Source organism: Rhinopithecus bieti, unplaced genomic scaffold (genome assembly GCF_001698545.2).
Source record: "Rhinopithecus bieti isolate Rb0 unplaced genomic scaffold, ASM169854v2 scaffold_13558, whole genome shotgun sequence".
Lineage (NCBI taxonomy): Eukaryota > Metazoa > Chordata > Mammalia > Primates > Cercopithecidae > Rhinopithecus > Rhinopithecus bieti.
In genome coordinates, this window is record NW_016808198.1 from 2,214,108 (window position 1) to 2,227,172 (window position 13,065).

Here is a 13,065-nt window from a genome sequence, read left to right on the forward strand (position 1 = left end):
ATGCAGTTGACAAGACATACAAGATACTTTCACAGTTTCTACATGTGGACAGGTTTCCCTGGCAGAAATATAAATTAGGTGTTCTCTAAAGATAGTGACAAAGATTAAGTGATTTGACAGTAGAGGCAATGGAAACATAAATTCTTTTGAAAGACTTGCAAATCTGAGATTTTTTTTTCTTTGAGATGGAGAGAATGTTTTAAATAATCCAACTTCATGTAATAATAAAGAGGTAGAGGCATAAGTGGCAAAAATAAATTATTGTAATTAAGAAGAGAAAGTGGCCATGGAACATTCTACCTCCTATGATAGACTATAAAATTTACGGACAGATTAAATTCTGGAAAATAATATGATCAACCTTTCCTCCTTTATGGAAGAAACTGAAGCAATCCAGATTAATTAACAAGATGCAATTTATCCATTCAGCACTAGTGACTGTATGCTCTGACTCTATGCCAATCTTTGCATTAGGAAAAATTCCCCACAGATGTTTTAGTAAATCTATAACCTTGCATAGACCTTGGACAGTAAATTCTTTATCTAATATTAAATATTATGATGTTTTTACTTTGACACTAAATAACTAAGGCTTTAATATCCTTTTAGCTCCATTTCTGCACTTTGAAATATGATGTGCATTTAAATTCTTAATAAACCATGAATTTGATAAGACCCTTTCACTCCTTATCATGTCTAGTCTAATGTGATGCAGCATGGCCTACACAATGCTGAGAATCAGGAACTACTTCCAAAACTTCATTTTTTTCAAACAAAACTCTCAGAGTTTTTCCTATGTATATAAACCCAACTGTTGTATCAAACCTAGTTGTTTAAAAGAAAAAGCATCTCATCTTTCAGGTTCTGTGTACTCAGACTGGATTCAGCTCCACGGTCCTTTTGCTATGGACACTTCAGTTGTAGTATTTCATTGACAGCCAGTTGTTGGTAAAGCCAGCTACAGAATTTGCATGGCTGGTGTAGTAAAAAATGCAGGCTAGCTGAATTAAAAATCATTGAAAATTTCTTGGCAGCAACAGCAGAGCATTGAACAAGGTACAAGACCAATCTAAGTTCAGAACCCTTCTAAGCATGAGGCCTTTGTATGACTGCACACTTATGTGCCCCTAGAGCAGGCCCTGGGTGTTGACAAGAGCAGGAGTCCTTGTTGAGTTGACTTGGACGATGGTACAGTTGGACCTTACTCACTCCGGCTAAGAGTAGTCTCAGGGCATCTCCTTTCCATATGACCTCTACACATGATCCTTCCATGTGATCTTTCCAGCAAAATAAAAAAGACTTCTTAGATGACAGCTCAGGGCTTTCAATAAAACATGCAAAGAGAGAGAAAGGAAAATTACCCAGTTTCTTGAAAGCTAGTGCCAGAATTGTCATAGTCACTATGTTCAGTAGGTTAATGCAGTCATAAGCCACCCTAGATTGGATCCAGGACACACACACTGGCAGGTATGGTTTATTAGGGGTCATATCTAGGGGAGCAGCTGTCAAGGTGCCCTTTTACTAATTCAGGAGTTAAGCTCTGATGTCTTTCAGGTTTATGTGCAAACATTACCTTCCTTGAAATGTAGTCCTTGGTCACCCTAACTAAAATGATCTTCCCACCTCATCATGTTGACTTTATTATCATCTACTGTCCCACTAGAATATTTTCTCCATGAGAGGAGGAAATTTGTCTTGTCTGCTGCTGCATACTCAGTGTTGAGAAGAGTTCTTTACAAAAAAATAGGTAATTAATATTTGTTAAATAAATGAATTATTAAATCTTACATAACAAAAGAAATATGTATATATGCATATCTATCTAGTATTAATCTATCAGTCTATTGTGTAGCTCCCATTTAAAAAAATAGTAGAAAGAATAATTTTGGTTTCAGAGCCAGGCTAGGTGGTACACGCCTGTAGTCTCAGCTACTCAGTACATTGAGGTTGGAGGGTAGTTTCAGCCCAGAAGTTCAAGGCTGCAGTGAGCTATGATCATGCTGCTATCTGCAGCCTGGAAGATAGAACAAGACCCTGTCTCTATAATAATAATAATAATTTTGGTTTCATTAGAGTAGCTTTGTTGTTCTGGGGACAAGAGTACATTCAGAAAATTTTTTCAATTTGGTGACTGAACATGATTTTGCATACCAGATAGACCTGTGCAGTGGTTTATAGTCTGGGAACTATATCAGTAATGTGTCATAAAGATAACTTTCTGATTTGGTTTATTATCTTCCATATAAACAAGATTGTCTTGCTTTTACATAACAATACTTTTCATTATATGCCGAAAGGGTTTGGTTTTGCTGTGTCTTTCTTTGTCATTGTCATATGATTTTCTCTAAATGAAGGAAAGATACCAATAAACAGAGTTAAAGAGAACAAGTGCCTTTGATGAGAAGAGATGGGAGAAACTGACTGCATAACGATGGTTAATCAAAACAATATATTTATATATTTGTGTATATATATGAGTGTGTTTGTCTCTGTGTGTCTCTGTAACAAATGTACATTTATATATGTATTCATGTGCAGATATGTGTGTGTATATATACCCATCAATTCACATATACATATATATACACACACACCTGTACTTTTCCTGTTCTGCAGGCTAGTTGTATAAATGGCTTATCAACAGATAAGTTTATTTATAAAAAATTTAAAAATCAAGTTAAATCAGAAGACAGCATTGCTCTGCCTAAGCCCCAGAGAGAACAAATAAGTAGAAAAATTATAGAGAAAAGGCAAAGAGCTCACATGAGTACATCTATGCAGTTAGCCTGTATGCATCTATTCTAAAGATATCTAGAGATACAACTGTGTGCCTGAACCCAGCATTACTCAGGGATATAAATTTCCTAAGAATCAAAGCTTAATTGATATGCTGCATTTGGCTCTTTGCATTCACTTATTTACTCAGTCTAACTCATAGCCTAATTCTTGAATAAATAAGCAAGAAGCTGTTTTCAGTCAGCCTGTACCAACTATCTACCATATTGTCTTTGAATGAAAGTGGTTTCAAGTATTGTGATGCAGATCCTGAAACAGGTTGATATTTTTTAAATGACTTGAGTATAAATATCTCCTGAAGGATAACAGAAAGTAGTAATATCCTATTCATTATATTATATTCCAAATAAAGTTTACATCAGAATATATAAAATTTCCCACTTTCCCTCAATACTCAATCTGGAGTAAAACTACTATTATTTGAACTCTCCCAAATTCATCTAACACAAGCCCAAATCTTGTAACAAGATTAAATGTGGATGTACAAACATACGAATATATACCATTCATAAAAGCTATGTATACATTTGTATATGTCAGCAAGACTTTATCATAATTCATAATTTACATTAAAAGTATAGTCTTTAATATTCCCTGATTGAAGTTTAATATTTAGATATAATATTGACATTATTATATTTTACATCATATTAAAATATTTTAAAAAATTTTATGTATGCATACAAACTCTAATTTTAATTAGAAAGTTCATATTAATCGTCTTTCTCAGAGTATATTTTGAAAGTTACATGTTCTATAATGAAGGACAATGCCAGGGCAAGACTAGGGTGAACACCTGAGTCTTATTAAGCAAAGTTTAAGGAAGGTGTGTTTTACATTTATTTGAACACCCTTGAACTATTAAAGTTCAAGGGAAAAATTCTGAGATATACAGAGGTATTTTCCAGACAGGATTTTACTCTATCACCCAGGCTGGAATGCAGTGTCATAATCTTGGCTCACTGCAACCTCTGTCTCCTTGGCTCAAATGATCCTCCCACTTCATAATTATTATTTTGAGACGGAGTGTTGCTCTCTCACCCAGGCTGGAGCGCAGTGGCGCCGTCTCTGGTCGCTGCAAATTCTGTCTCCTGGGTTCAAGTGATTCTTGTGCCTCAGTCTCCCGAGTAGCTGGGATTACCCACACACACCACCATGCCCAGCTAATTTTTGTGATTTTAGTAGAGACTGGGTTTCACCATGTTGGCCAGGCTGGTCTGGAACTCTTGGCCTCAAGTGATCTGCCTGCCTCGGCCTCCCAAAGTGCTGAGATTACAGATATGAGCCACCGTGCCTGGCCTTATAACATATTCAAAAGTATCTGGGTAGAAACCCCTTCCTCAAAATGAGAGTTATTTAGTTAATTGGGGGAAAAAAAAAAAAAAACATATGTAGAATATACATTTTTTTCAAAAGTTTCTGTCTAAAATAAATGTGCATATATGGTTCAGCTCATGGCAAATCCTGTGAGATTAAATAACTGGAGAGGAGTGGGGACTTTCTTTCCATGGGTTTTTCCAGTATCCCTATAAGAAACTCCTGAGTGATCACGAGAAATCCTTACAAAATTTCACCTGCCAGTTTATAAGCTTCAGTGAACTATCTTGCTTTTTCTGACATGAATATTTTTTTCTCATGGGATAAATGGATTTGAGATATTGTTGCTTTTATGGAAATTGTAGCCATTTTATCATGACATTCCAAGGCAGTATTTCTTACCTATTTATACTTACCTTTGGTTCTAAAGATGTTTCCAAGTTTGTAAGTATTAGATAAGCATCTCTCCAGATTTAATCAGTGAAATTCTCAATACAATATTAGAATGTACCTTACTGCATAGCTTTGATGTATTACTTAAGAAAAGGAAAGATATATATCCTGGTTTGGTTTAATATGTCCCTTCAGAAGAAATTTGAATTGGATAGAAACAGTTTTGACATGTACTTGAAGACTATAAATGCTGTAAATGGCAGCTTTTAATCAGTGTGATAAATAGCAAAGGTCTGTAAATGGTATCAAATAATTTCTAAAAATGAAAACTAATTTTCCACTCCCACTGCTAGGAAATTTGTCAACTACAGTTTGATAGAACCAAAACATCTGCTCTTTGAAGCTGTGTAAACTCTCTCAGTAAAATGATGCATTATTTTGTTTTCAGATATACATTCATCTCTTTCCTAATTTAGTATGTTTATGAAGTACTGAGATAAGTTCCTGATTGAAAATTGTATGCAGTTAAAGACAGAAGTTTTGTTGCTTAAAGTTTTAGCTTTAGCTTTGCTCTCTATCTTCTTTTTGAATTTCTTTCTTAGGATGTTAAAGAAGAACATGTATATTTGTTCCCTTTTCCAATTATTTTATTTTGAAGTTTAAGAAAGTTAATACATGTAAACAATGTAAAACATCATTAAAATTAATAAGTATTTAATAACAGATATAATTATCAAGAATTGCATTAATTATCAAAGTGTTTCTTCTTCATTTAAAAATATATGTTTTCTTCAACAAAATGAGAAGGAAATCCACAGACTTGAAGAAAATATTTGCAAAAGACACATAGGATAAAAAAAGTGTTATACAAAATATACAAAGAACTCTAAAACTCAACAACAAGACAACAAACAATCCCATCAAAAGGGGACAAAAGACAAGCGGACACCTTGCCAGAAAAGATATACAGTTAAAAGTAAGCATCTGAAAAGATGTTCAACACCTTATGTCTTTAGGGAATTTTAAATTAAAACAACAGTGAGATTCTACTATATAGCAATTAGAATAACCAAAATTCAAAACACTGACAACACCAAATGCTGCTGAGGGTGTGGAGCAAGAGGAACCTTCATTCACTGCAGGAGGGACGACAAAATGATACAGCCACTTTGAAAGACACTTTGGCAGTTTCCTACAAAATTAAAAATACTCTTATGATATGATAGAGCAATCATGGTTCTCGATATTTACCCAGATGAATTAAAAACTTATGTTCACATAAATACCTTTACCTGGACATTTATAGCAGCTTTATTCCTAATTGCCGAAACTTTAAAACAACCAGGATACCCTTCAGTAGCAAGTAGATAAAGTGAGGTATAGCCAGAAAACAAAATATTACTCGGCACTAAAAGAAAAAAAACAAAAACAAAAAAACACACCAAAAAAAATGCAAAAATGCTATTAAGCCATGACAGGACATGAAGTAGATATAAATGCATATTACTAAGTAGAAGAAGGTAATCTTAAAAGACTACATACGATTTGATCCAGCAATACAGCATTCTAAAACAAGTAAAACTATAGAGGCAATAAAGTGATTGTTTGCCATGGATTCGGAGAGATAGATGAATGGACATAGATAATTTTCGGAGAATGATACTATTCAGAGTATGATACTACAGTGAATATACACTATTATATATTTGTCAATACCCAAAGAATGTACAACAGCAAGAGTAAGCCCTAATGTAAACTATGAACTCTGGATGATGATTATATGTCAATGTAGGTTCATAATTTGTAACAAGGGTCCCACTCTGGTGTGGAATATTGATGGAGGGGCATGTTTTGTGTAGAGAAAGGGGGTGTATAATAACACTGTGTACTTTCTGTTCAATTTTGCTGTGAACCCAAAATTGTTCTAAAAATAAAGTTTATTAGTAAAAAATGTGTTTCTTGATAACTAATTTGGGCATGCAGTTTTGGTCAGAGATATGTTAAATACCTACTGTGGGTCAGATACCATGTATATCCAACATAAACAGAACCAATAGGAGAGAGAGAGAGAGTGTGTGTGTGTGTATATATATCCACATATAGTTATAAAACCATATATATTACCCTATATATTATATAAATATATATGGAGATAATTTTATTATAAGATGTTTACACACATGGTATTTCAGGCTGAGATTTCCCATGTCATGCTGTCTGCAAGCTGGAGACTCAAGAAAGCTAGTTGTGTGGTTCAAACGTCTGACAGCTGGAGAACTAATGATATAGATGGCATAGATTCCAGTCTGGCCAGAGAACCAGCAGTGCCAAGGGCAGGAGAAGATTGATGTTCTAGTTCATTCAGTCAGGCTGACTTAATTCAAGCTTCCTCTACTTTTTTGTTTTATTCATGTCTTCAATGGATTAGATAATGCCTGCCCACCTTGGTGAAGGAAGACCTTCTTTATTTAGTCTACTGATTCAGATGCTAATCTTTTCCAGAAACACCCTCACAGATACACAAGTCATTCCTCACAGATCAACCAGTTATTCCTATGGCCTAGTCATGTTGAAACATAAAATTAGCAACTCCTAGTTTATTGTGAATGTAAAGATGAAAAAAAAAATATTGTATATCTAAAGGATCTCACTGTTTAGTACGAAAGAATAATAGATGGTATGTTAAATCTTATTATCCTGTTTGAATTCTAAGAAAGTTTCCTAGGGAAAATGATTTGAGGACAGAAAGGGAGATTATTTCAAAAGGAAAAACAATCTGAAAAAATATGCAAAAGCAAGAATAGAGGCAAAAATATAAACATTGCTATCACTGGAATATACAGTGTCCTGTGTAATACAATGGGACATGGATAAAAATTACATGGGGCCGGTCTAGCATGGTCTTGCAAGCTATACCTAGGAACTGGATTAGTGCATTTACTAGGTAATTGGTAAATATTAAGAAATTTTAAGTAACAGTATGGTCTTTCACAATCTGTACCCCAACCCTTTATCTCTGTGACCTCAGCTTCTATGATTTCTTTCCTCACTTTTTTATCCTAGCAATTCAGATGTTTTCAACATGTCTAGCACGCACCTGCTTTGGGCCTTTGTTGCAGTTTCATTTTGTTTATTGTGGTTCCCACTTAGAACAGTGCCTGGAAAATAACAGGCATTCAGTTTTAAAAAATGTGTTTAATTAATGATTTTACACATTTGTTAAACAAAATTTAGACATGTGTGCCTAATTGCCTATTTCAGTGGACATTTTTTCTATCCATTTCCATGTTAACAATCTTCACTTGACTCACTAAATTGTAAGTTTCTTTAGCACAAAGATCTTATCTTGCTCACTGTTGAATCCTGAGCACATGAAATATAATAGCTGCTTAATATATAACGGATGAAAGAGTGAAACCACAACTATCATTCCACTCTTTGTAAACTCCGTTTTCCTAGCATCTCTCTTACATGACCATGCCTTCCACTCAGGCATTCCAGTGTCTTTTTACTGACTCTTCTCCTGAGTGTCCTCTAGGTGTTGAAGTTTCTCAAGAGCACATCCTAGGCTCCTTTCTATTCTACACACTTTTCCTGATTTTTTTTAATTAAATTAATTCTATGGTGATCTGTCTGAGGATGTAATAAATGTGTTGACATTTTTTTTTTATTTTTTTATTTTTTATTTATTTATTTTTTTGAGACAGAGTCTCTCTCTGTTGCCCAGGCTGGAGTGCAGTGGCGCAACCTTTGGCTCACTGCAAGCTCCGCCTCCTGGGTTCACGCCATTCAGCCTCCAGAGTAGCTGGGACTACAGGACCCCACCACCACGCCTGCCTAATTTTTTGTATTTTTAGTAGAGACGGGGTTTCACCATGTTAGCCAGGATGGTCTCGATCTCCTGACCTCCTAATCCGCCCTCTTCAGTCTCCCAAAATGCTGGATTATAGGCATAAGCCACGGCGCCCCGCCTGTGTTGATCATTTTTTTAGAGTCACCAATTTTAATATACAAATAAGTTTGTCCTATGATTTTAAGATATTTTATACAATTTTTAGAGGATATATTGATATAAATGGTTACTAACAGTAACCATTAATATCAATAATTTTCAGAAAATAATTTTCAGAAAATTATCTGAGATTTATTAGCAGATCGACCTCATGCCAAAATTAACCTGTTTTTGATACTGGGCTTTTGGGGTGCTTCATGATCTCTGTCGATAGTAGTAATAATAATAAATATTGTTAATTAATTAATTAATTTTTTTTTTTTCAGACGGAGTCTTGCTCTGTCACCCAGGCTGGAGTGCAGTGGTGCGATCTCGACTCACTGCAAACTCTGCCTCCCGGGTTCACGCCATTCTCCTGCCTCAGCCTCCCGGGTAGCTGGGACTACAGGCTCCCGCCACCACGCCCAGCCAATTTTTTTTTTGTTTTTTTAGTGGAGACGGGGTTTCACCATGTCAGCCAGGATGGTCTCCATCTCCTGAGCTAGTGATCCGCCGGTCTCGGCCTCCCAAAGTACTGGGGTTACAGGCGTGAGCCACCGTGCCCGGCTGTATGTTTTTTAAAACTTCTTAATTCAGCTTTGTGATAGATTTCACCATTGTTCTATGGAGAAAATAGAGATGGCATTAATCACATTAGTCTCAATTAAAGTAAGATTTAGAAAGCTTGGGGACATCCAGGATTTACCGAATTACTACTTGTGCCGGGTGTTACAGTAAATGTCACCTATATGGTCCCTCATTTAAATCCTTCCCAGAAACCTGTGAGGTTTAAGTATGATTTCTATTTTGGAAATACAGAAAATGAAATACAAAAATTTAAAGTTACTCAAAGTCACAGAGCTAGAGATATAAATATGCCATATCCAGATATGTCTCATTCAAAATACAGTACATTGTCCTGCAAGAATGTTTTTAAAACTGATGCCATAGTTGGAAGGTTTCCTGAAGCACTAGGAGTCACTTCTGGGATCAGAGATAGCAGAGGTGGCTTGATCCTTGACCTTTGGTCTCAGCAAAATATGCTTTTCTTTTACGTGTTGTACATGCAGGAGTTTTATATTTTAAAAAATCCCATAGAATTTAAAACATCGAGAGTGAACTTCATGAACTTCAGGTGATAATGATGTGTCAATGCAGGTTAATCAATTATAACAAATGTATGTGGGGCAGGGGTATATGGGAAATCTTGCTACCTTTCACTAAGATTTTGCTGTGAATCTTAAAAAAAAAAAAGTTACCAACATGTCATTTGACTCAACAAGGATCCACTTGAAATTTAGTGGAATCACTTAGTTGATACAACTCACAGAAATGGCAACTATAATATTTCATTGACTATAATATATATTTTGACAATAATATATTATATATATAATCATATATGTATGTTACCATTTGATATGCCAATTATACCTAGTCTAAAATTTGTTCTAACTGGAGGGAGTGACAATATTAATGAACTTATTAAGCAGCTTAATATTTATATTAAAGCATGCTAGATATTCTATGCTGTCTTTAAGAGTGTGAATAGAAACTTTTTTCTCTTCTTGTCCCTAATTCTCTCAACCCACTTTTGATTTGCATCTTCAAAAACATGTCTTTCATATTGAGAAATAATTTATTCAGTTCTTACATTAACTACTTCCCTCTTTTCTCCTCCATACCAATTTTATCCATATCTGCAGTTTCAAAATGAAATTTTGTTGTCATAATGATAGCACCACTATCTAGAGCTTATTATGGTGGTGTTTTAGGTGCTAAAGCATTTTATACATATTACGAGTAAGTCCCTTAGTTATCACAGTAACCTGAAAGTGTTACATATAGAGAAACTGAGGCTAGAAAGATTATGTAACTGTCTTAACATCACATATTCATTAAGAAGAATCAAGAACAAAAGCTGGATCATTTGTTCTTGATCACCACAGAGAACTGGTCCTTCACATGACAAGTGCTGTCCACACAATTTTGGCTTTTACTACAAAAACCCTCACTGTTTATTAGTGCATAATTTACCTGATGCCTGCAATACAGACCAAAAAAGACCTGTCTGGGAGGTTGCAAAGCTGAGCACAGAAGATGTGGCTGCTCCCTGGGTTAAATTAGCAATGCTATTCTCAGGAGGTTAATTATCACAAATTAGGAGCTTTCAATAGTCTGGAAGCATCAGGGAAGAAATAGCAGATTAGTACTGATAAAATCTCATGGGATCTGATGGGAAGCACTTTATTTGACACTAATGAAAAAATCAGAAGCAACCAAGCTTTGAATGCTCAGAAATTTCAGGTTTCAGCATATTAAGAATTCAGTCAAATAAGACTTAAAAGAGCTTTAGGATTACAGCAATTGAGCAAAAGGATGACTCTCGAAGATGGACTAAAACATTAGGAAAATTTTCGCCATTTTAATGCATTTTCTGAGAAACATGTATTTATACCTGATTTAATAATTTTTTTCTGTTTTGAAATTAAAGTTTGATTAGAAAAGAGTAATGCTCCATTTCAATAGCTAAAGATGTTTCATATGACCATGTCTTCTACCTTAGTCAGGTACTTTGTTCTGGTCAAATAAGAGAGTATGTTTAAATCCTGAGGTTCAGTGAAGCCTTTGCTACTTTCTTCCTATCAGCCTTCTTCCCAGCACAAACAAAAGCAAAACAACTAAACTTTCTCCATACACTATGGAAAATTATCAGTGTTGGAGCTTCATTTCTATAATATGAAGTTTTCTTACAAGGATTTTTTAAGTGTCATGACCTTAAATGTAAAGCTTTACTCATTTTTGGATAATTAAAAATTTTGAATTTGGAATTTTTACTATGAATTATAGTGAAAAAATTTAATGTAAACGCTACTAGAAATGGAGAAATGTTACTCTATTGGGACTAATCACTTTAAAATATGCTTTTCTTTCTTATTTTAAAAAATGTGACTACTTTCAAATTGTAAAGTAGTACATGTAAATGATAGAATATTCAGAATCTATAGAATAAATAGTAAAGTAAGAATGTAAAATGTAAGAAAAAAATTCACATCCAAACAGATCGATTTCTTTTTTTTTTTTTTTTTTTTGAGACGGAGTCTCTTGTTCCGCCCGGGGCTGGAGTGCAGTGGCCCGATCTCCAGCTTCACTGCAGCTCCGCCTCCCGGTTTTACTGCCATTCTCCGCTGCCTCGCCTCCCCGAAAGTAGCTGGGACGAGCGCGCGCCGCTAGTTTTTTGTATTTTTTTTGTAGAGACGGGGTTTCACAGTGTTTAGCCAGGATGGTCTTCGATCTTCCTGACTCGTGATCCGCCGCCATCGCCCTAGTGCTGGGATTACAGGCTTGAGCCACCGCGCCCGACCAAGATTCTGATTTTCAAAATCAAGTTTAGTGATTTTTTTTTCTAATTTCAATTTTTATTTCAGATTCAGGGGCTACATCTGCAATTTTGTTACAGTGGTATAGTGTGTGATGCTGAGATTGACATTTCTATTGATCCCATCAAATAGTGAACACAGTACACAATAGGAAGTTTTTCAGGCCGTATCCCCTTCTCTCCCTCTCTCCATTTTGAATCCTTAGTGTCTACTGTTTTCCTCTTCATGTCCATAGGTACCCAAGATTTAGCTCCCACTTACAAGCAAGAACGCGATATTTCATTTTATTTCTGCATTAATTAGCTTAGGATGACTGACTCCAGCTGAATCCACGTTGCTTTGAAGAACATGATTTCCTTCTTTTTATATGTCTATATAGTATTCCATGTTATATATGTACCACATTTTCTTGACCCAATCCACCAATGATGGGCACATACGTTGATTCTTTGTCTTCGCAATTATGAATAGTGCTGTAAAGACCATACAAGGGCATGTGTCTTTTTGATAGAATGATTTAGTTTCCTTTGGCTTTATATCCAGTGATGGGATGGCTGGGTTGAATGATAGTTCTATTTTGAATTATTTGTGAAATCTCCAAACTGCTTTCCACAGTGACTGAACTGATTTACATTCCCATCAACAGGGCATAAACTTCCTCTTTCTCTGCAGCCTCGCCAACAACTGCTCAAATTTTTGTATTTTTTACTTTTTAATAATAGCCATTCTGACTGCTGTGAGATGCTATATCATTGTGATTTTGATTAGCATTTTTCTGATGATTAGTGATACTCTGCCTTTTGTTCATATATTTGTTAACTGCATGTATGTCCTCTTCTGAGAAGTGTCTGTCCATCTCTTTTGTCCATTTTGAAATTTGGTTATCTTTTATATTCTTATTGATTTGTTTAAGTTCCTTATAGATTCTTGTAGATTCTGGATATTAGATCTCTATCAGATGCATAGTTTGTGAAGATTGTCTCTCTGTTCACTCTGTTGATAGATTCTTTTGCTGTGCAGAAGCTCTTTACTTCAGTTAGGGGCCATGGGTCAATTTTGTTTTGTTGCAATTGCTTTTGAGAACCTAGTTATAAATTATTTTCCAAGGCCAATGTCCGGAAGGAAATTTCCTAGGTTTTCTTTGAGGATTTTATTTTATTTTATTTTATTTTATTTATTATTTATTTA

The 13,065-nt window shown here is 35.0% G+C and overlaps 1 long non-coding RNA gene across 1 annotated transcript in view; it reads right to left on the reverse strand.

Annotated features, from left to right (window-relative positions):
* Positions 1–13,065, reverse strand: part of LOC108537963 (uncharacterized) — an 87,834-nt gene that overhangs the window by 46,269 nt on the left and 28,500 nt on the right. The window contains exon 3 of the long non-coding RNA XR_001887970.1: positions 5,799–5,914. This is a non-coding gene — a long non-coding RNA (uncharacterized LOC108537963). The remainder of the gene's footprint in view (positions 1–5,798; positions 5,915–13,065) is intronic.